The 22,454-nt window shown below is 37.6% G+C and overlaps 1 long non-coding RNA gene across 1 annotated transcript in view; it reads right to left on the bottom strand.

Moving 5' to 3' along the window:
- Nucleotides 1-22,454, bottom strand: part of LOC115896483 — a 182,226-nt gene that overhangs the window by 105,026 nt on the left and 54,746 nt on the right. The gene's annotated exons all lie outside the window — the stretch shown is intronic.

Genomic DNA, 22,454 nt, shown 5'->3' with positions numbered 1-22,454 from the left:
AGAAAGAAAATGTGGTACATATACATCATGGAATACTACACAGCCGTAAAAAGAATGAGATCCTGTCCTTTTCAGCAACATCAGTGGAGTTGGAGGTCATTATCCTAAGTGGACTAATGCAGGAACAAAAAACCAAATACTGCATGTTCTTATAAGTGGGTGCTAAACATTGAGTACAAATGGACACAAAGAAGGGAAAGGTAGACACCAGGGCCTACTTGAGGATGGAGGGTGGGAGGAGGGTAAAGATAAAGAAACTACCTACTGGGTACTGTGCTTATTACTTGGGTGATGAAATAATCTGTACACCAAACCCCCATGACACACAATTTACCTATATAACAATGAACCTAAAAGTTAAAAAGAAAATTCAAAAAACAAAAAATAAATGAGACAATGAGACCAATAAGGGTAAAGAATATTAGTAAGCTATAGTTCATACACATGTTCATGTACATGTACACATTCACGAGAGATGGCGCACACACAACTCTCAGCTCTCCGGGATCCAGCACTAAAGCAAAACATGATTGGCTTAATGTGTTAGAATGTCCATAAAACAAAACAAACCACTTGCTCAGAAAAAGCAAAGCTATTCCTGCCACTAGAAAGATTGCTCCTCTGGGTCCTCTTAAAGAGGACACTGTAAAATGCCAAGCAAAATCCTCAGCATCCTTACAGCAAATGAGCTGCAGGTTTTTGTAGTTCTCTCACTTTGCAGTGTTTTTCAATGTGGGCTGAACATCATCATGCCAAAATGGAATTCTAGAAACAAATGTAGATAGGTAAGGCCACTATGGTGCAAGCAGTCACAGCTTTCTGATAATCTAGCTTAATGTAAGGGCAGATTTTATGGTTTTTAGCAGGTGTATAGGCAGAATGGATAGACTGAACATCCTTTGGGTAATTCTCCATAAATAGTATACCGCTCAGATGGAATTTTGGTAAGTATAGTGGGGCAGTAAATTCAGTGTTAGCTTCCCTGACAGGTAGCCAAATTATAGAGACTCTGTAACTACCGTATTGTATTTAATTTTATCCTACGAATAGTCCTTGGAGTTATATTTTATTATTCTGAAGGAACATAAGAGTCAAGGAGCAGAGAGTAACCTGTGCTGAGAGTAGAAAGCTAGTGTGAGGGAGTTTTAAAGGGTAAATGTGAGTTACTGTCTGGCTGAGAAATCTCTTATGACCACAGGCTTTAAAAAGAAAACCTGGGCCGGGCACAGTGGCTCAGGTCTGTAATCCCAGCAATTTGGGAGGCCAAGGTGGGCGGATCACCTGAGGTCAGGAGTCCAGGACCAGCCTGGCCAACATGGTGAAACCCTGTCTCTACTAAAATACAAAAATTAGCCAGGCATGGTGGTGCACACCTGTAATCCCAGCTACTCGGGAGGCTGAGGCAGGAGAGTCACTTGAACCTGGGAGGCAGAGGTTGCAGTGAGCTGAGATCCCGCCACTGCACTTCAGCCTGGGGGATAGAGCGAGACTCCATCTCGAAACAAAAAGAAAACCTGTAAAGGCAGATTAGGAGATGGCAAATTATCAAGGTCTGTTGAAAGCAAATTGAACTTAACTGAAATAAACCCAAATTACACAAAGTTATTCTTGAAAAGAATTAATAAACAGGCTAAAGCAGAGAGATGTACTGTAGCAAACGACACGTTAAGGCTAAGTAAAATTGATATCACTTTGTCTTGGTCATTCTGGTTGGTTGGTAAGTAGGCAAATGAGGGCAGGGAATGGGGAGTGGTATATGGAATGGATTGTGCAGGAGTCAGACTAGAGGACTGAGGGAGAGAGTTTCTGGAATGTTATGTGTGAAAGTGGAGAGACTGGATTTCCCATTATCTTAATTCATTCAAGCTGCTATAAGAGAATACCATAGACTGGGTAGCTTATAAACAACAGAAATTTATTTCTGATGGTTTTAGAGGCTGGGAAGCCCAAGATGAAGGACCTGGTAGATTTGGTATCTGCTGGTCTTGGTTCATGGATGACCATCTTCTTTCAGCATCCTCACATGGCAGAAAGGGGCAAGAGAACTCTCTGGAGCCCATTTGATAAGGATATTAATCTCATTCATGAGGGCTGTGCCCTTATGACTTAATTCCTTCCCAAAGGCCCCACCTCCAAGTACTCTCAAATTGGAGATTATGTGTCAACATATGAATTTCGGGGGACACAAACATTCAGTCTTAACACCCATCTATGTTGAATGAGTTGTCTGTTCTGGGGCTCTGCTAGGAGTTGAACTGTGTCCCTCAAAATTCATATGTCGAAGTCTTAACCTCCAGTGCCTCAGAATGTGACCTTATTTGGAAATAGGGTTGTTGCAGAAGTAATTAGTTAAGATGAGGTCGTCCTGGAGTAGGATAGGCCTCTAATATAACTGGTAACCTTATGAAAGGGGAAAATCAGACACAATGACACACAGGGAGAATGCTGCATGGAGACAGAAGGAAGTTATTTTGCCACAAGTCAAGGAGCTGCCAGAAGCTAGGAAAGAGGCCTAAAACAGACTTTATTCTAGTGCCTTCTGAGAGAGCATTTCCTTGCGGATTTCTTGCTCTCAGACTTCTGGCCTCTAGAACAGTGAGACAATACATTTCTGCTATTCAAGCCACTCAGTTTGTGGTATTTGTTATCTCATTGCTAGGAAATGAATGCAGGCTCCTATGGGGTATCCTCCTAGCCTGATTCTGGGTTTCCTACCTCTCTGAGTGGGTTCAGAAGACAGGGGAGCTCTGGAGGAAGACCCCTGGTCAGGGAGCCTGCAGGCAGTATAGAAAGAAGGTGATAGATTTGCAGGGTGCTAGTTTGGGGCAAAAACGGAAAAGTCAGGCTGTTTATGAGGCTTTTCCTGGGCAGCAGAATCAGATATTGTGTAGCAAAGACTGGGCCTAGAAGTAAGGGGTGAAAGTTTGAGAATGCCTGTCCCGCTGAGCACGCGACCACTGCAGAGATGTTGAATCAGCAGAGACTCTGAGGACTCTTACCAGGAAATGTGAAAGCTGGAATCCTGTGGGTGGATTTTTGGAGTTTCTAAGATATCTTTGTTATTTATTTTAACTCACAGAGTATGATAAATTTATTGATTACATATCAAAACCAAAATTGGTCATGATGTGAACTGAAGAGAGAAGAAAGAAAACTCAAATGTACACCCACCCCACATACATACACACCTCAAGTTAAGTTCTACAAATTTGATGTTCTTTGGAGTTGGATCCCAGATTTACTTTTAGACCCAAATATTCCCCCTATATTTGATTTTCTGCTCTCATTTCCTCTACTTTCACCTCTGATAAAACTGAGAGTAATTGGGCTTGTATGTGGTCAGGGGAGCTCTGTTACCTTTTGTTAGAGAATCTGGTTTCATACTTATTTGTATTCTGGAGAGTACCTTGGGATTTCCTTTTGGAATTAAATCTTTGCATCTAAAACATGTGTTTTCATTATCGCTTTTTTGATACCTTATACAAAGATGCCAGATAGACAGTGTAAAGAAGAAATGATAAATTGTCACAAAAGAAAGTCAAAATGTTTTTTCTTACGGTATATAAAACAATGCTACATTTCAACATAGTTATAAAAATTGAAGGTTAACTGCAAAAGATAAACAGGGAAAAAATAGGCGATTGGATGATTAACTGTAGTATAAAATATGCAAGCCTAGTTTAGGAGTCTTGATAAATTGGAATGTTACTTTTATTGAAGACAAGGATGAAGGAGAAATAGAAAAAAGATTAAATAAAACTCTTTTTGTAGAGATGGAAAATAACCAGTTAATAGGTTGAAGATTCAAGAAATAATACTAAAGGATCCATTGAAATTCAACAAGAAAAATGATTATATAGTATAAACCATACTTAATCTTGAATTTTAACATGGTTGTCAGTCATGTTATCCTGTATTTTCTCTAAATTTGAAAACATGATCAAGATAATATGCACTTCCTGCATAAACTTTTGTAGCACTTAAAAATTATTTACATGAGTAGACAAAGCCTCAAGCAATGTGACTTCGTGTGAAGGTAGGTAAAATGGTAAGATTAAAAGGCTCCCTCATTGCTTGTCAATCATTCGGAGGCCCATTGGCAGAAGAGGCACTAGACCTCTCTTACTCTTCCTGCTTGGCTAGCTTCTTTTCTGCCTCTCATTTGATAACTACATGATGCTTCAACTCTCCTTAGGTTGAAGAAATAGGCCTATTGAATCCTACAAACTACACAGAGACAGAAAGGATGTGTTTCAGTGTATTATAATGTTTCACAACAAAATAGGTTTTAGGTTTCTCACCTACCATTCGTGTGACCTTGAGATGTTAGGTACCCTATATCTCACTCAGTTATAAAATGGGAGTAATACATATTTCGCATGGTAATCATAAGGATTAAATGAGATTGTGTGTACATATCACTTGGTACATAGATCCAATTATGATTAATATTATTGTTAATCTTTAAGGCCCAGTGATAAGAGGTTGATTAAGACCAATTATAAAACATGAAAGGAAAAAAATTCTAGATGTTAACATCATTTATCAAATCATCTCACTTTTCCTTTCTTGGTCTTTAGTCTTGGTTTTGATCACAGAGCTTTGTTTAAAGTTGTATTTCATTAAGGCAATGAAGAATTATTGAAGGAAGGAAATCCAGAGCAGTAGTTTTTGATTCTGGTTGCATATTAGAATCATCAAAGGCAGAATTTTGCAAATCAGTACCACTGATATTTTGAATCAGTAATCTTTGATATTGGTGGTAACCCTATGCAATGTGAGATGGTTAGTAGCATCCCTGACCCTTACCTGCTAGATACCAGGAGTACATCCTTCCCCCCATTCCCCATAGTGATAATCAAAATATCTTCAGATAATGCCAAATGGCCTTCCTTAGGTGACAAAATTATCTCCAGTTGAGAAACACCTAAAAAGAAAGCTGTGATTTAAATGCTATGGGGTATACACAGACATTGGTATTTTTAGAAACTCCCTAGGTAAATTTACATGGAATCAGAATCATATCTGGAGTCAAATATGGAATCAAATTTGGAACAATTTGACAGGGAATTTATATTTTGATTAACTTGGCTATTGACTACTCTGAAATTCTGAATTAGTTATAAATTTTTAATGAATGAATGATTTTCTTAGAGTTCAACAAAAGTTGTTGATGGTACTAGTGGCCTAATACCATTTGCATTATCATTTCCATTTGGAGAAAAAATATTTGAGAAAATTTACCCGAATTAAGGAATGACTAGAGAATACATTGAAGAAATAAGCATTGACGAAGAAAAGAAAACTGAGTGAACTGAGAAGAAAGCAAGTAACTTACAAACTCTTTTCATTATTATTGAGAGACTTAGACAATATGAATTGTAGTTGATTTGGTTTCCTAGAACTAAGAGCAATATAAAATAATGTAGATAAAATGAACTTTTCCCAGCATTCTATACATTTATTTTCTTTACAACTGATCATCCAATTGAGAATTTTAACCAATTGGCAATTAAGGTCAAAATATTGGACAACCCATTGATTTTAATCTTTTTCATAGAAGTAGCAGTACATTAATTTCCTCATTTTAGTTTAATGTAATAAATAATTAAAAGAAAATTTTATCAATATATAATAGTTGTATATATTTTGAAGTTACATGTGATGTTTTGATACTTATATACAACGTGCAATGATTGTATATTGCACAATCAAGATAACTGAAATATCCATTACCTTGAACTTTTATTTTCTTGTGTTGGCAACATTGTAATTTTTCTCTTCTAGTTATTTTGAAATATACAATAAATTGTTAACTGTAATTTCCCTACTGTGCTATCAGATACCAGAGCTTATTCATTTTATCCAACTGTATTTTTGTTTTTTTTTTTTTTTTGGAGACGGAGTCTCACTCTGTCACCCAGGCTAGAGTGCAGTGGCGTGATCTCAGCTCACTGCCACCTCCACTTCCCAGATTCAAGCAATTCTCCTGCCTCAGCCTCCAAAGTAGCTGGGATTACAGGTGCCCACCACAATGCCCAACTACTTTTTGTATTTTTAGTAGAGATGGGGTTTCGCCATCTTGGCCAGGCTGGTCTTGAACTCCTGACCTCGTGATCTACTCACCTCAGCCTCCCAAAGTGTTGGGATTACAGGCGTGAATCACCGCACCTGGCCCAACTGCATTTCTATACACTTTAACCAACTTCTTTTTAATTCCCCTCCCCCTTTTCTTCCCAGCCTCTGGTAGCCACCATTCTACTCTCTACTTCCATGAAATTCAATCTTTTAACTCCCACATATGAATGAGAGGATGCAATATTTAGCCTTCTGTGCTTGCTTATTTCACTTAACACAGTGACCTTCAATTTCACACATGTTGCTGCAAATGACAGGATTTAATTCTTTTTTATGGCTGAAAAATGTTCCATTGTATATATATACCACATTTTCTTATCCATTTATCTATTGATGTACACTTAGGTTGATTCTATATCTTTGCTGTTGTGAATAGTGTTGCAATAAGCATGGTAGTACAGATGTTTCTACTACTTTTCTTCTCTCATTACATTTATTTCTGCTCTAATCTTTATTATTTCTTTTCCTTCTAATAATTTTGTGTTTGGCTTCTGCTTGCTTTTCCAGTTCCTTGAGATGCATTGCATTGTTAGGTTGTTTATTTGAAGTCTTTCTAATTTTTTGATGGAGGCGTTTATTGCTATAAACTTCTCTCTTAGTATGGCTTTTGCTATATCCCATAGGCTCTGATATATTGTGTTTTATTTTCACTTGTTTCAAGAAGTTTTTGATTTCCATAATTTCTTCCTTGACCCATTAGTGACTGCAGAACATGGTGTTGAACCCATGTGTTTCTCCATTTTCCAAAGTTCTTGTTATTGATTTCTAGTTTAATTCCATGTGCTCAGAAAAGATACTTGATATGACTTTGACTTTTATAAATTAATTAAGATTTGTTTTGTGGTCTAACATATGGTCTTTCCTGGAGAATGTTCCATGTGCTTATGAAAAGTATATGTATTCTGCAACAGTTGGGTGAAATGTTCTGTAAATGTCTGTTAAGTCCATTTGGTCTAGAGTACAGTTTAACTTAAATGTTTCTTTGTTCATTTTCTGCCTGGATGATCTGTCTCTTGCCAAAAGTGAGGTCTTGAAGTCCCCTCTGTTATTATATTAGGGTCTTTCTCTTTAGTTCTATTAATATTTGCTTAATATAGTTAAGTGCTCTGATGTTGGGTGTATATATTTACCATTGTTATATCTTGCTGAATGGACTCCTTTATCACTATATAAAGACTGTCTTTGTTTCTTTGTACAGTTTCTCACTTAAAGTCTGTTTTATCTGATATAAGTATAGCTACTCTGACTCTTTTGTGCTTTCCATTTGCATGAAATATCTTTTTTCATTCCTTCACTTTTAGTCTATGTCTGCCTTTATATGTGAAGTGAGTTTCTTTCAGGCAGCATATAGTTGGGTCTTGTTTTTAATCCATTGAGCTATTCTATGTCTTTTAATGGGATAATTTAGTTTATTTATATTCAATGTTATTACTGATAGGTAAGAACTTACTACTGTCATTTGTTCCTTGATTTCTCTTTGTTTCATAACTTTTCTTTTTTTACTATCTTCCTTTGGTTAAGGGATTTTCTCTGGTAATGTGTTGCAATTCATTGTTTTTTATTTTTAGTGTTCCTATTAATATTACAAGTTTTTCCTTTGTGTTTGCCATAAGGCTTGCTAAAACCATACTATTGTTATAGCAAGTTATTTAAAATGGATACTAACTTAATTTTGATGGCAAAAAAAGAGGAAAGAAACAAGCAAACAAAAAAATCCTGTATACATTAACTCCCTTCTCCTCCCACATTCTGAATTGCAGATGTCACAATCTCCACTTTTTGTATTACTCATCTCTTAACAAATTGTTGTAGTTATTTTTAATAGTTTTGTCTTTTAGTAGTCTTAGTAAAAAGAAGTGGTTCACACATCACAACTATAATATTAGTGTAACAATTAAGTCAGTGTCTTTTTCTTTCAGTTTGAACAACTCCCTTTAACATTTCTTGTAGGAAAGGTTTAGTAGCGATAAATTTTCTCATCTTGTGTTGGTCTGGGACAGTCTTTATCTTTTCTTTATTTCTGAGGGATGTTTTTGCTGGGTACTGTACTATTGGTTGCTAGTTTTGTTGTTGTTGTTTTCATTCCTCTAACTATATCATCTCACTCCCTCCTAGCCTGTACTAATTCTACTAAGAATCCTGGTGCCAGGCACATTGGATCTCTCTTACATGTTTTTGCTTTTTTTTCTTTCACTATTTTCAGGATTCTCTCTTTGTCTTTGACTTTTTTTTTTTTTTTTTTTTTTTTTTTTTTTTTTTGAGATAGAGTCTTACTCATGTTGCCCAGGCTGGAGTGCAATGGTGCAATCTCAGCTCACTGCAACCTGTGCCTCCCAGGTTCAAGTGATTCTCCTGCCTCAGCCTCCCAAGTAGTTGAGATTACAGGGACCCACCACCATACCCAACCAATTTTTGTATTTTTAGTGGAGATTGGGTTTCACCATGTTGGCCAGGCTGGTCTCAAATTCCTGACCTTGGGTGATCCACCTGCCTTGGCCTCCCAAAGTGCTGGGATTACAGGCATGAGCCACGATACTCAGCCTGTCTTTGACCTTTGAGAGTTTTATTGTAATATGTTTTAGGGTATTCTTAATTGGGTTGATTGGTGACCTTTGACCTTCCTGTACCTGAGTATTTGTCTCTTTCTCCAGGTTTGGAAAGTTTTCTGTTATTATTTCTTTGAATATGCTTTCTACCCCTTTGTCTTTCTCTGTTACCTCTTTAACTCCAATAACCTGAATATTTGCTCTTTTGATGTTGTTCCATAAATCTCATAAGCTTTCTTTATTCCTTGTTTTTCTTTTTTCTCTTCTGCCTGTATATTTTCAAATGATCTGTATTTGAGCTCACTGATTCTTCTGTTGGATCAAGTATGCTCTTAATATTCTCTATTGCATTTTTTTCAATTGACCCATTGTATTTTTCAGCTCTAGGGTTTCTGTTTGATATTTAAAAATTATTTTAATCCCTGCTAAAATTTCTCTGATAAATTTCTGAATTCTCTATGTTTTCTTAAAAATTTCATTGAGTTTCCTTAAAACAGCTTTTTTCAAATACTCGGAGAAATTACACAGCTTTAACTCATTTCGGGTTCATCTTTGGCACCTTATTTTGTCTATTTGATGAAATCATATTTCTCTGAATATTCATGATGCTTGTGAATGTGCAATGATGTTTGTACATTGAGTATGTATTTTTATCTTCACAGACTGGCTTTGTTTGTGCCTATCCTTCTTCAGAGGCCTTCCCAGGAATCTAAGCAACTAATTGCTGAGTTCCCTGAGCCTATGACTACTGCAGCCATTTCAGCATTGCAGGGGTGGGGGTTGTTCTAAGCCCCACTTGCTATGAGTCCTGTGAGGACTCCAAGATTGATGTGACTTTCTGGCCCAGATGGACCTGGTAAAGACCCAAGAAGGGTACTAGGGCTATGTGGGAATGCTGGCTAGGCACCTAAGTCCAGAAAACTGTCCTGGAAGCTCAGACAAGTTGGCTTCCCAAGAGGTCTCTGAACAGATGAGATGAGACCCTAACATTATGGAGATGAACTGGAATTGATACTGGGCCTCCTTGGGATCTCCTGTGGATAGGAGACTGGTGGGTCTGTCTCACTGGCTCAGACATTCATGTGTTACCCATCGGGCCCTGCATAAACAAGGTAGTTCTTTGACTACAACAAGAGGGGCCAGAACTGAGATTGAGCCCCATCGGGATATGCTGTGGAACAGAGGCTGGAGAGTCTAGTTTTGGCTCAGAGAAGTGCGTTTTGCCTAATAAGTTTCTTCATGGACAGGATAGTTCCCTGTCTGCAGCAGGAGGGGCTGGAGGTGAGACTCTGGGACTCTTTGGGATTTGCTATGAGGTAGAACTTGGAGAGTCCAGTCTGGTTGGCTCATCTCCCAGCACATCCTTTTGCATGTGGGATAGTTCCTTGACAGCAGCAGAAAGGGTCACATTTGGGACTGTATACCCTTGGGATCTGCTGTGGGATGGAGACTGGAGAGCCCATTAGGGAGGCTTAGACTTCTGGGCTTAGAGATATAGGTGAGTCTCCTTCTAGGTCCTTGTACAAGCAGCTATGAGCTGAGACCTCAATAAAGAGAGGCTGGAACAAAGCCTTGGGGGTATTTTTAGGTACTCTGCCAAGAACAATATCAGCAGGTAAAGGAGACTTTCCACAAAGGCACTAGTGTGTTGGATTCCTTCTGGACTCCTTGGCAGACAGTGGTTTTGGTTGCAGGCTCAAGGCCAAACAGAGCTCTAGCCAAGCCCCTAGGAGGATTGGGCCATTTCTGGTCTTGAATCTAAGAGCAAACTCAATGGATCAGTCACCTGGGTTTTGGTCTGCATTCTCAAACAACCCTCCAAGGTCTTGGAACCCACCACAGCTTCACAAACTCCTGCCTGAATCCTGAGGCTACTGTAGAAAGACTTTTGATTGTGAATAGGTATAGAAATCTTATTGTCATGGAGGGGGATATTAGTGGTTTACCTTCTATTCCACCATCATGGTGACATCATTCCTTATAAATAATTTCATATCTTAAAACATGATCTAGACAGATACAGTTAAATATGTAACAGTCACCCTTTTAAAAATAACTTTAAAAGTTACTTTTAATATAGTTACTCTTAAAACCAAGAATTTTGCATTTCCCTATAAGCACAGAACCGAGAAACTATGCATATGTTGCCTTTCATGGCAAAATAAACTTTGCAGATATAATTAACTCATGGATCTTGATACAGAGAGATTGTCTGGGTGGTCCTAATGTTATCATAATGGTCCTTGAAAATGGAAGAAGGAGGCAGAAGAGTGAGTCAGAGAGGGAGATAACACTGATAGAAGTAAAGACCAGAGAGATGGCAATGTGAGAAGAAATTGACCTGACATTTGTGGCTTTGAAGATGGAAGAAGGGGTCATGTGGAAAAGATAAAAAAAAAAAAAAAAAAAAAAAAGATCACCTGGAGCCCCCAGAAACAATGCAGTCCTGCCAACACTGTGATTTTAGCCCGGTGAGGCTATTTAGACTTCTGACCTTCAAGACTGAAAAATAGTAAATTTGTATTGTTTTGAGCTACTGACGAGTGGTAATTTTTATAGCAGCAACAAGAAACTACTCTTATACCAGGTCTTTATAATCTTTTAGTAATATTTAGGATATCTCCTGGATATTGTGATACAGTAAAAAATTTTTGAAGAAGAATATTTGCTACATTATAATTCACAAGGGAAAACATCTGTGAATAATCTAAAGATCCAATAATAGAAGAATGATTAAATTATGGTTCATCTATTTGGAGGGATCTTATGCATTTATTTAAATTCATGTTTGAAAACAACAAGTGCTATGGGAAATGCTTACGATGTAACAAAAATTAACAAGTGAAACATATAACGCTACATTTATGGTGATAATGTGATTGGAGGTGTGGCCTTTTTCCTACATAAAGACCTTCATAAGTATTGTTGGGTTGGTTTCAAATGCTTATAAATTGCCTAAGGGACACTAGAACCCAATTTAAAAATAATCTTATTTAAAGAATGACCTCAGTTCTATTTTAAAAAACAGATTGAGGGGTATGTACTAATATACATGTATGGGATAATATACAGAATTTATTTAAAAATATTACAGTGATAACAAATTATAAAATTCACTGACTATGATCTTGTTTGTATTTCAGTTATCTGTAGCTTGATCACTTGATATCTTTTTATTTTGACAAAAGTATCCATTCTTCATTAAATTAACTACCATGTATAAATAGTAATAACCTCAACACTTACAATTATGTTGTAACTTCCTAGATATTGCATTTGAGAGCAGGGATCAGATGTCATTTAATGTTTTCTTGTATTTTTCTCTATTATCAAATCATAGTATCTTATTCACAAGTATCATTTACTATTTTTTACTAAAACTTTGTAAACCCTGTCTTCATTGGTTTTTGAGTTTAGTATTTGTCCTACCTCTCAGGTAGAACTGTATCTACCCTGGCATCTGCAGAGAGTTTAGGCAAAATGCAGTGTTAAAGGGATGACAAATTAGTAGTCAGTATACATCAATACTGGAGTACAGTATCAAGAGCAAATCTTGGAACTAAGTCATAAAAGGTGATATAGATTCTACCTCATACCATGAGACACTTACTCTTGGAACCCACACACCATGGTATGAGGGAGTCAAGCAACCATAGAGGCCGCCTGAATGTGTACTAGGTCTAGTCCTAACTAAAGCCCAGCTAAGAGCTAGCACCAACAATCAGACATAAGGGTGAGTGAGACTTCAGATGACTCCAGGCCTCAGGTTTTGATGTACCCCTTCTGACACCAACCAGAGATGAAATGAGCTGTCTCCAGTAAGCCCTGACCAAATTGCAGATTGGTGAGCAAAACAAATGCCATTGCTTTAAGCAACTCATTACATTTTGGTGTGGTCTGTCATATAGCAATAGAAAGTTGAATAACCTCCACATTTCTTCCAAGCCAAATATACCTTCCTTTATCCCTCAGTATTCACTGACCCCTGGATTTAACCTACCTTTCTAGTCTAAATCTCTGATGCTCCATCACTCATGCATTGCCACATTCATATTGAGCAATTATTACTTTCTTTCACTCTCTCCATATAAAGCTTAGCAATGTTTTATTCCATCTGTGCTTATCTAAATCCTGCCCGTTCTTTAAGGTTCACAATTAAAGCCATGAAATGCACATTTGCTCTCTTGCTTTTGCCATATCCAATACCCTGATCTGGTGCCAGCAGCCTGATTTTCCTTTGGGAAACCACACCTTCTTAACAATCTATCCAGAGGCTTCAGGGAGGGTAAACTTCATTGTAAGGTGAATAAGGGACCCAGGCTTAGCCAGTTGACATAGTCTATCTTCCTGGCTAGTATGACTAGTTCGAGAGTAAGCACATGCCCCAAGTTGGTTCATTGAGACTGAATCCTGGATTTTTCCCAGAGCAATTTTTCAGTAGCGCCTGCTGAACCATGAGGCTGTCAGCTCAGAGTGAATGCCTGCCTGAGAGTGAATCCAACCCAGACGAAAGCAGAGCCAAGCATCATATTTTTCCCAGCATCATTGGAGCATCTGGATCCAGCCATGCCTAAAGATTGGTCCTGCCCCCACCCACAACTTCTTAGTTTTGTCTGCCAAACAATTCCTTTTCTGGCTGAATGCCAGTCTGAGTTAGTTTTCTGTCACTTGGTAACTAAAGAGTCCTGGAGAGCATAGAGCACATCTTTCTAGTCAGTATAGCAGCCCTTGGGTGCCTATTTCAAATGTGACTCTGCACCTAGAGTTAGGGTGCAAATATTGAGTAAGGCAGGGTCCATGAGGCTCAACCTTTTTCCTGCCATTCTTCCAGTGGAATTCTTCATGATGCCATTTGATTACAGCATGTCCCAGTGCCATTTTGCAGTGTAAGTTGCAGTGCACATGCCATTATAAGTGGTGCAAAGACAAGAACTATTTACTTTATCTGATTACATAAAAATCCATATCTGAAACTGCCAGGCATATAATGGGTACTCAATAGACCTTACATCCTTTTTTTTCATATTGCTTCTAGCATGAGTCTTGTTCATGGTTGTTGAATCAACTATACATTAATTAGAGCCTTTAAGTAATACTAGATAACATTTATGGAACAATTATTATGTGCCAGGCATGAGTACTATCTCAATTAATTCTCTCAGTAACATAAGGTATGAACTATTCTTCCTTTTGTACAGGTGGACAAACCTCAACAAAGTAAAGATTGAAGAGTTAAAAAAAAATCTCATCCCTAGTCTCACAGCTAGTAAGCTGCAGAATGAGGACTCCAACTCAGATATCTCTCACACTAAACTATTATTTAGTTTATTTCGCTTATAGTCACCAACTGTATAAAATGCTTAGGATTTTCTGCTTGAGAAACTCTAAAATACCTGTTCTGAATCAAGTTATATTGGTTAGGTTAAAAAGCCTTGAAAGCTTAGGAAGTCAGTTCTCCAATTAGTGCAGCAGTACTGCCCAGGCTATGGAAGCAACTTAGCAGCATTTGGGGAGGTGGATAGGCTAAGTTAAAATTTGGAAGACATTGCCATAAGCCAGTCGCAGGAGCAAATTGCCTGAGCTTTGTTCTTTCCATATCAGACACAGATGTGAAGAAAATGACAAGAGTAGAAATTGCAAGAGCCTTTGCTAAAAAGTGTTGCAAATTCTGTGGCTGTCAGCCAGGAGAAAGTAGTGTCTCTGGTTGTCACAAGTGCATCAAAGAACAAAGAATTGCAGGCTGTGGGGAAAAATGATAGGGCTGGAAATGAAGAGCTTATGAGGAAACAGAAAATAAAAATCTAACCAAGGATAAATGGAGATGAAAGGGACTTGAAGGTTTCAGGAAGACCTGTGCAAAGTTCAAATGAGTAAATGTAGGGAAATATGCCATTTGTGGAGCTGCAAGGTAAGTTTTCTGCTCCTACCCTCTCAAGAAATAGAACAGGGTCATTATTAAAATTCTGGTAGTTTTTTTTTTTTTTTTTTGCTAGAGAAGGAAATGAATCCACAGGCAAATTGAAAAGGATGACCATATAATCTAGTTTTTTTTTTTTCTTACAGTACAATATAAAATTAAATATTTGTTATGGATTATAAATATCCTTGAAAAAGGCAGATTTTTTTCCCATCTTAATTTTCTGGTTGGCCCTATGCAAAGCCCTTAGGCAGATTGCTCCCAGGAGTCATGGCACTGTCCCCAGCCTATTCCTGCAGTCTCATTGAGAGCTGAAACATAAGGGGAAGACTGGGACATAGGGATGTACCTTGACCTTAGGAGACTTGCTGGAGGAAAGAGAAGAGGAGTTTCTGTTACATGTATATTTTAGATTCTCATTTTTGATATCTGAAAAACAGACTATGAGAACACCTTCTCTAGTGGTCATTTGCGGGGTTAAATGGATAATGTTTGTAAAATCATTCATCTCATTAACTAGTATGCTTTCCCACTAGTCTGAGAGCCCCATGATGGCAGAGACCACATCCTTCTTGCTCCCTCACTGCTGTGGCTACAGTGCCTGGCACAGAGGAGGGGTTAAACAAATATGTGTTGGATTAAATTAATGCCTGTTGGTTATGCATTCACAAAGATGAAAAATGAGTTTTCTGTTTATTATGTTAATTCAAAAGTAATTTCTGACAAACAAATAATTTTCCAATGCTAAATTTGCCCCTAAGTAATCAAGGAGATCCTGAAGATGAACTAAAATGGACATTTGTATTTAATGACAGAAACAGAGAGACAATGGGCTCAATTTCCCCATGATAATGACAGAGTCCTTTCTAATCGATATGCTCTATTTAGAGACCATCATCTTAATCAAAGGATACCTTAAGTGACAATTTATATGTGGTCCTTTAAAAGTGCCAAGTAGCAAGGAAAAAAATCCCTTAAACATCATTCTTTTTTGCATCTGTCCCCAGAAGGAACGAAAACAACATAGCAGTTGAAAATTTGCTAGGTGATGCTGAAAAACCGTTACTATTTTGCTATCCGTCTTTCTAGTTCCAACTTAGAGATACCACTTCCAAAAAGCCTCTCTCTGCACAGGAGATACATAAATTATTAGAGAGGTAGGAATAAGAGATACTAATAGTATTGATAAATAAGATCTATTGTGGGCTATGGTAGCACATAGGAGAGCTGGGTGGTGGGGAAGAGGAGGCAGGAAGGAGAGGACATGCCGAGAAACTAGTACTAGAAGAGAGAGATGTCCAATTGGAATCTTGAGGATATCAGTGAAACAATTCATTGAACTCTTTCAAAGTTCCTGTAATGAAACTATCATTTTTATTTCATAGGTGATATAAAACTTCAGCTGTCTGAAAGTAAGTCACTCTCCAAAATCCATCCTATTTCTAATATACTAGCATTTTACAACTTGTCTTTTGTTTCTGGTCCATCTATCCTTTTCACAAGATTAAATACTTGTGACTCTACTAAGATTATTATAATTATTCTTTCATTTTCACATAATAAGTTATTTTTTTAAATTCTAAAATGCTTTGTTAGATGAGTATAAGTTAATGGCCATATTATAGTGTGTAATTTTAATTTTAATAATCTTTGATTATATTTATAATATATAACAATTAACTTTTATCCATTTAACAAATATAACACTGTTGAATTTACTACAAAAGAAATAAGAAAAATCATGATTTGGCCATATGTAAATTTATAAATGTTATATCACTTTTGGCTTAGAGATTAAAACCATAATGAAATATAGATTGTTTATGGATCATGACATCAACAATGAATAAAAACTGCCTTCATATAATGTTTAGAAGTTTTGAATTTTTAATTTAAAAATCAGTTAATTTTGATAATTTCCATGTTTTATTTCTAAATTACAAGATAAGCTGGAAGGTATTAGGCTGCTATTGGCGATCATTTACCAATAAGTAAGATGTTCCAGATGTTGGCAGCCTTTATTCCTAATAAATAAAAAGCTATATCAGTTCTTTTTTTCACAGTGCTTTCTCTTTTCAGTGTTTTCTTTCTTAGTAGAGATTCCCTACTGGCCTATATTATGAGCATATACACATGGCCTACAGATCTTTTCTTAAACGTTAAAACTTTTTTTTTTTTTTTTTTGAGACGAAGTCTTGCTCTGTTGCCCAGGCTGGAGTGCAGTGGCGTGATGTCCGCTCACTGCAAGCTCTACCGCCTCCCAGGTTCACGCCATTCTTCTGCTTCAGCCTCCCTAGAAGCTGGGACTACAGGCGCCCACCACCACGCCAGGCTAATTTTTTTGAATTTTCAGTAGAGACGGGGTTTCACCGTGTTTGCCAGGATGGTCTCGATCTCCTGACCTCGTGATCCACCCGCCTCGGCTTCCCAAAAAACATTTTTTTTTTTGTTTTTTTGAGACAGGGTCTCACTCTGCTATCCTGGCTAGAGTGCAGTGGTGTGATCATAGCTCACTGCATCTTTCTGGGCTTGAATGATCTTCCTGCATCAGCCTTCTGAATAACTGGGACTACAGGTACACACCACCATACCTAGCTAATTTTACTTTTGGTAGAGATGAGGTATCACTATGTGGCCAAGGCTGGTCTTGAATTCCTGACCTCAAGTGGTCCTCCCGCCTTGACCTCCCAAACTGCTGGGATTACAGTGGCATGAGCCACTGTAACTGTCATGATCTACACATCTTATGGGGAAAATCTTAAGACACACATCTTAGTTAGTTCTACTATAATAAAATACCATAGACTGGGTGGCTTAAACAATAGGAATTTATTTCTCACAGTACTGGAGGCTGCAAGTCTAAGATCATGGTGCTGTGACCATTTGGTTCCCAGATGAAGTCTTTCTTCCTGGCTTCTCAGTGTGTTCTCACATGGTAGAACAAGACCTCTGGTATCTCTTGTCTGATAAAGGCAATAATCCTATTATGAGGGTACAGCCTTATGACCTCATCTCAACCTAAATACTTCCCAAAGGCCCTGCTTTAAAGTAACCATCACATTGTGGGTTAGGACATCAGTATATAAATTGTAGGGGGCATAAACATTCAGTGCATAATAGCACATTTGTAGAAATGCTTTGGCCCACACAAGTGGGGCCCCACCTCACTCTCTGGGATTTGCTCTGATTCTTGTCCTAATAGACTGAGGGATCTGCAGGGCCAAGAAGATGTACACAGAGTCCACACACTCCCTTCCAGGTGACTGAGTGCCTGGGACCTTAGAACTTCCTACTCAAATAGCCTGCCCCTGCTTCTGGGCCTGCAAGGTCCCTTTCCCCAAATCTTTCTTCTTGAGTGTGAGCTGCACTGCCACCTGAAAGCCTAGCAGACAGCCAAAGGGTAGCAGCTTGTAGGAGAAGAATGGTTGGAACTTGTTAACTGCTGGCTGGGAGATCCACAGGCACGATACAAGGTAGAACCAAAGATAGAAAGAGAAGGGAGAGAGGAGAGCTGGTTCTTCCCATGCTGCTGTGTCCCAGCACCCAACTTTGAAAACGCACAAAGATTCAACATATAAGTCTCACCCGCCAGGTTACTAAGAAACTGTATTTATGAAGTTAGGAGGATAGAACGGATTTTATGTTGTGATTGGTTAGGTTGACTTGTAACATTAAAATATGTAGACACCGATGTTTGAGGTTTCATTTGTATTTTTGCTTTATGTTCCCAAATGTTAAGAGCAGGTCTGATAATCACTAATGCTCCTCAGGTGCACACTCATTAATGTGTATTTTAGTATTAGTGTTGAGCTGAGAGATGATCCGTCTGGTTGACTGAGCTGTGAGTTTGCTCTTCAGAGTTTTATCACTGGCCATTAGGATTTATGTGCTATACATTACAAATCCCCTGAATTTCTCCAATTAGAAAAGAAAATATATATGCAATAGTTATTTGATTTACTAATTTGAAAAGTTTTATTTTACCCCTGATTCCCATTCCAAATCCCAGCCTACCCTCCACCTCACAGGCTGCCCATGTGCACTTGTCATATGTCCTGCAATTTGTGCCCTTATAAAGTATGTAGTGTTGGCTTGTGTGTGTGCTTTTAAAAAATGTAACTATGAAGGGCATTGAGCTGTACATTTCATTTTCTTTCTTACTTTTTTCACTTAATGTTGTTTTTAAGATCTATTCAAATTGCTGTCTGAAATGAGTTTATTGCTTCTAATTACCGCATAGTGTTTATAGAATACGAATATCGTCTTTTACTTGTCAATTCCCCTAGTGATGGACACCTAGGTAGCTTCCAGCTCTCTACTAGCACAAATACAGTATGGTCATAATGAGCATATTTTATGTGGTCCTTTCCAACCTGGGTGAGAATTTCTCTGCATTATTTTCCCAGGAATGGTATTGCCGGTAGGGCTTAAGCACACTTATTTCATTAAATATTGCTGGACTTTTTCCTAGAACTGCTGTATCTATTTTAACTTTTGTGAGTAGTTTAAAAGTGTTCTATCTTTCTACATCTTCATCTATGCTTGTTACTATCTACTTCTCAAAGTTTTGCCCTTCTAAACCATGTAAGGGGCATCTATCTCATTGTTTTAATTTATCAGTATCTCTATTATTTTAATTTGTATTTTTTGAACCATCATTATTGATATTTTAAAAGAATAGTTAAAGGTTAAAAAAAATTACACTTTCCTTTTTGATCCTCACGTTGTTTGCTTTTTCTTCTTGTTTGACTTGCATCTATTTTTTTTTTATGTTCTTGTCCTCAATGAATAGTGTAAACTCATTCATTCATTCAGCAAACATTTTTGTTTGTGTGTACGCTATATGCCAGGTACATAAATAAAAATTTGGCCATCTTATAAAATACGAAGTGCTGGTGTGTGTTGTGTGTGCGTGCGTGTGTTTAATTTATAAAAAGGATATTGAACTCTATCATTCTGTTTCTTGTTGTTGTTTTTCTTATTTCTTCACCACCATTTCTTCCTTTATTCCTCCCCCACCTCCTCTACTACCTTCTCTTTCTCCCCCTTCCTTTCTTCTTCTTCCTTCCTTTTTCTTTTCATGCTTTACTTAATATTGTTTTAAGAAATATCCATCTTGCTATATGTACAAATCACCTAACTCAGGTTTTCATTTTTTACTTGAGTTTTTTATAGCTGTTTTTGAGCTTTTCCAATGCAAAATTCTACAGGTTGTTAAAAAAAAAAAAGTAGAGTTATTAAATAAGTGGAAGCAGAGAAAAGATTAATGGTGAAACAATTCTGGGATGTTTTTCCTTTAAAGAATGGGATTAGGGGGAAAATGTGCCTAAGATGTGGTTATTCACTTAATTAAAGATGGGAAGGTTCTCTGATATTACAGCCAGCCCAGCATGATAGATCTCACAAGCAAGAGTTTCCAAGGTTCCATTATCATCTCTCCACTTCATTTAAGATTAGAATGTCCCAGCATGTTCCTCAGGAGATAATTTTATGTTGAGTCAGAGAACTTGATGATGTGGTCAAATTGCACATCTATGTTCATTTATGGTCAACTCTGGTTTTTCTTTTTATGTCCATGACATGGGTCTTTAATTTGGATAATAAAACTGTATGGTTTTCTTTTGTGCTATGTGACTTTTACACTAATGCTAAGCAAGCTAACTTTCAAGTTGTATTTTCTCCTAGTATCCAGGAAGGGTTCTGAGGGAGAGGAGAGAAAGGGGATTTCAGAATTCTAAGTGGTTATCAATTTGTGAGTGAGCATATTTTTTGCCTATCACCATCATGAAAGGCAACAACTCTATCTGAGGATAATCACAAATTTGTGGAGGAACTCTTTTAAAAAAAATTGGAATTGTACTGCCAGAGTGAAATTTGTTTTCTGGATACTGACAGAGCAACTCCACCTTGAGAACAAGGTTCAGTAACTTAATAGTATTGTCGTCATCTCTTACTACTTACAATTCTATTTCTGCAATTGATGCAAACAGTTATTTCATCTGTGGCCTCTTCTCTGTGCATTTTAGGGGCTCCAGGTAGCAGAACTTCATTTTAGGACAGAGATGGAAAAGTGTTCTCCATACAGGCAAAATAAAAAAGCCACACCAACCCTAATTAAAGGGATTCAAGTGCCTTGATTTGGAATCTCATCCATGTTAAATGAATTTCCCTCATTGACTCATATGATGGATGTTCTGCTTTTTTATTGCCAAATGATAGCCCTCAATTTATCAACAGATTTCCCTTTTTGACCAGCGTGATAACACTCAAGAGCCCAGCAAAATCTAGAAATAGAAAGGCAGTTCTCTTAGGAGATAAGAATCTTAATCAATTACAGATTATATCTTGTTGGACTTGGCATATTGTTTCAATAGTCACAGAAAAAAATCCAATTGAATTAATGTTTCTTTATTTGTAACTGCTTTGAAAAACTGAATACTTACATAAAAATCTGTGTCACTTGCCGGTTTTCCAAAGTAATATCCATTCTCTTCTTCCTCTCCTAGCTTCCCTTGCCAACATTTTATCATCTGCCTATCACTATACAGAAGGAAACAGGCATCCACCTTTAGCAAATACCAGTTTTTGTTGGTGCTTTGTTAAGTAATAAACACGTCTGGGAAACAAACAAAAAGACAACACGCAAAAGAAGCAAAAACAATGGCCAGCGTAATCTCTCCTCAACTCCATTTTTGGATCATCTGTCTAAAAATTTATTTTCATGACTACTGTAAAAATGATTTACCTTTCTGTTGGTAGATCACGATAGAATTTCTTGGATGTCTGAATGAATTGGATAGGGCTTGGCTTACATAGCCTAAGGTGACATGATTTCAGGGTAATGGTCAGCCTTCTTCCCCAGCTGATTTCCCTGCCCAGCTCCATCCTATTAGCTACTACCTGAGATTTAGCAATTACATTTTGTTGGACTTAGCAGTCTTTCCTACTTTAGTATGATTGTGCTTATCAGATATTTTCTTAAGGGGAGTATTTTCAAGGGTGAAAAAAGTGAAGAGTACTACAAAGATATTGGTTATAGTTTAGGACAAGAAGAGATGGCAGATGTACTTCTGTTGAGAGCCGGCTCTGGACCTGAACTAATGTGACCCTCCACCCCAGACTCCAACTTGTTTCCTTTGCTTCTTGCCAAACGTTCATGCAATGTTATTGGTAATGGAACTGGGTGTAGTTGTCAAGTCCTGGATTCAAGTTTTCGCTCTCATTTGATCTGTTGTTTCCTCTGACAAAATGAAAACAATGATCTTTATCTCACAGGGAGTCAATCTGATAAAATATGTTGAAAGGTAATACTGGTATTATTATTACTAAGTCCATACAAATATTTCCCTACCATTAAGGTTTCCCCTTGGAAATTATTACTTTCAGCACAAAACTGGAGATTTTCTCATTCCTTGGGGTGCATCACAAGCTCCCTGCCTGCACCCCCTTATTCGTGTTTTGACATACCTGGTTTGGTGTTTGCCAGTGTAGAAAACTCTCTTGTTACTTGCTCCAGTTATGGTTGCTACCTGTCATGTCTTACTATATCGTTTCTGGCCTACATTAACTTCTGTGTGTTATTACCCAGAAATGGATAAGAAGACAGGGCATTCTTTTCATTAAGAAAAACCATTCTGAGCTACAGAAATATTTAGATGAAATGCTAGGCACATAGCAGGAGGATAGTCTTTTCTCCTACTCCTCTATCATTTCTAAAATGCATGCATAATGCCAGAATTCAGAGGCCATCGTAGGCCCAGCTGACTTCCTATAACATCCCCTTAGGCAAAGCTAGGGTGGTTAAAATACTATCTGTGTTTTTAGAAAAGTGCTGGCATAATCCCGTGTCTTCT

Source organism: Rhinopithecus roxellana, chromosome 3 (assembly GCF_007565055.1).
Source record: "Rhinopithecus roxellana isolate Shanxi Qingling chromosome 3, ASM756505v1, whole genome shotgun sequence".
In the NCBI taxonomy this organism is placed as follows: domain Eukaryota; kingdom Metazoa; phylum Chordata; class Mammalia; order Primates; family Cercopithecidae; genus Rhinopithecus; species Rhinopithecus roxellana.
The sequence above is the reverse complement of the archived record's forward strand: the minus strand, read 5'-3'. Positions and strand labels throughout refer to the sequence as shown.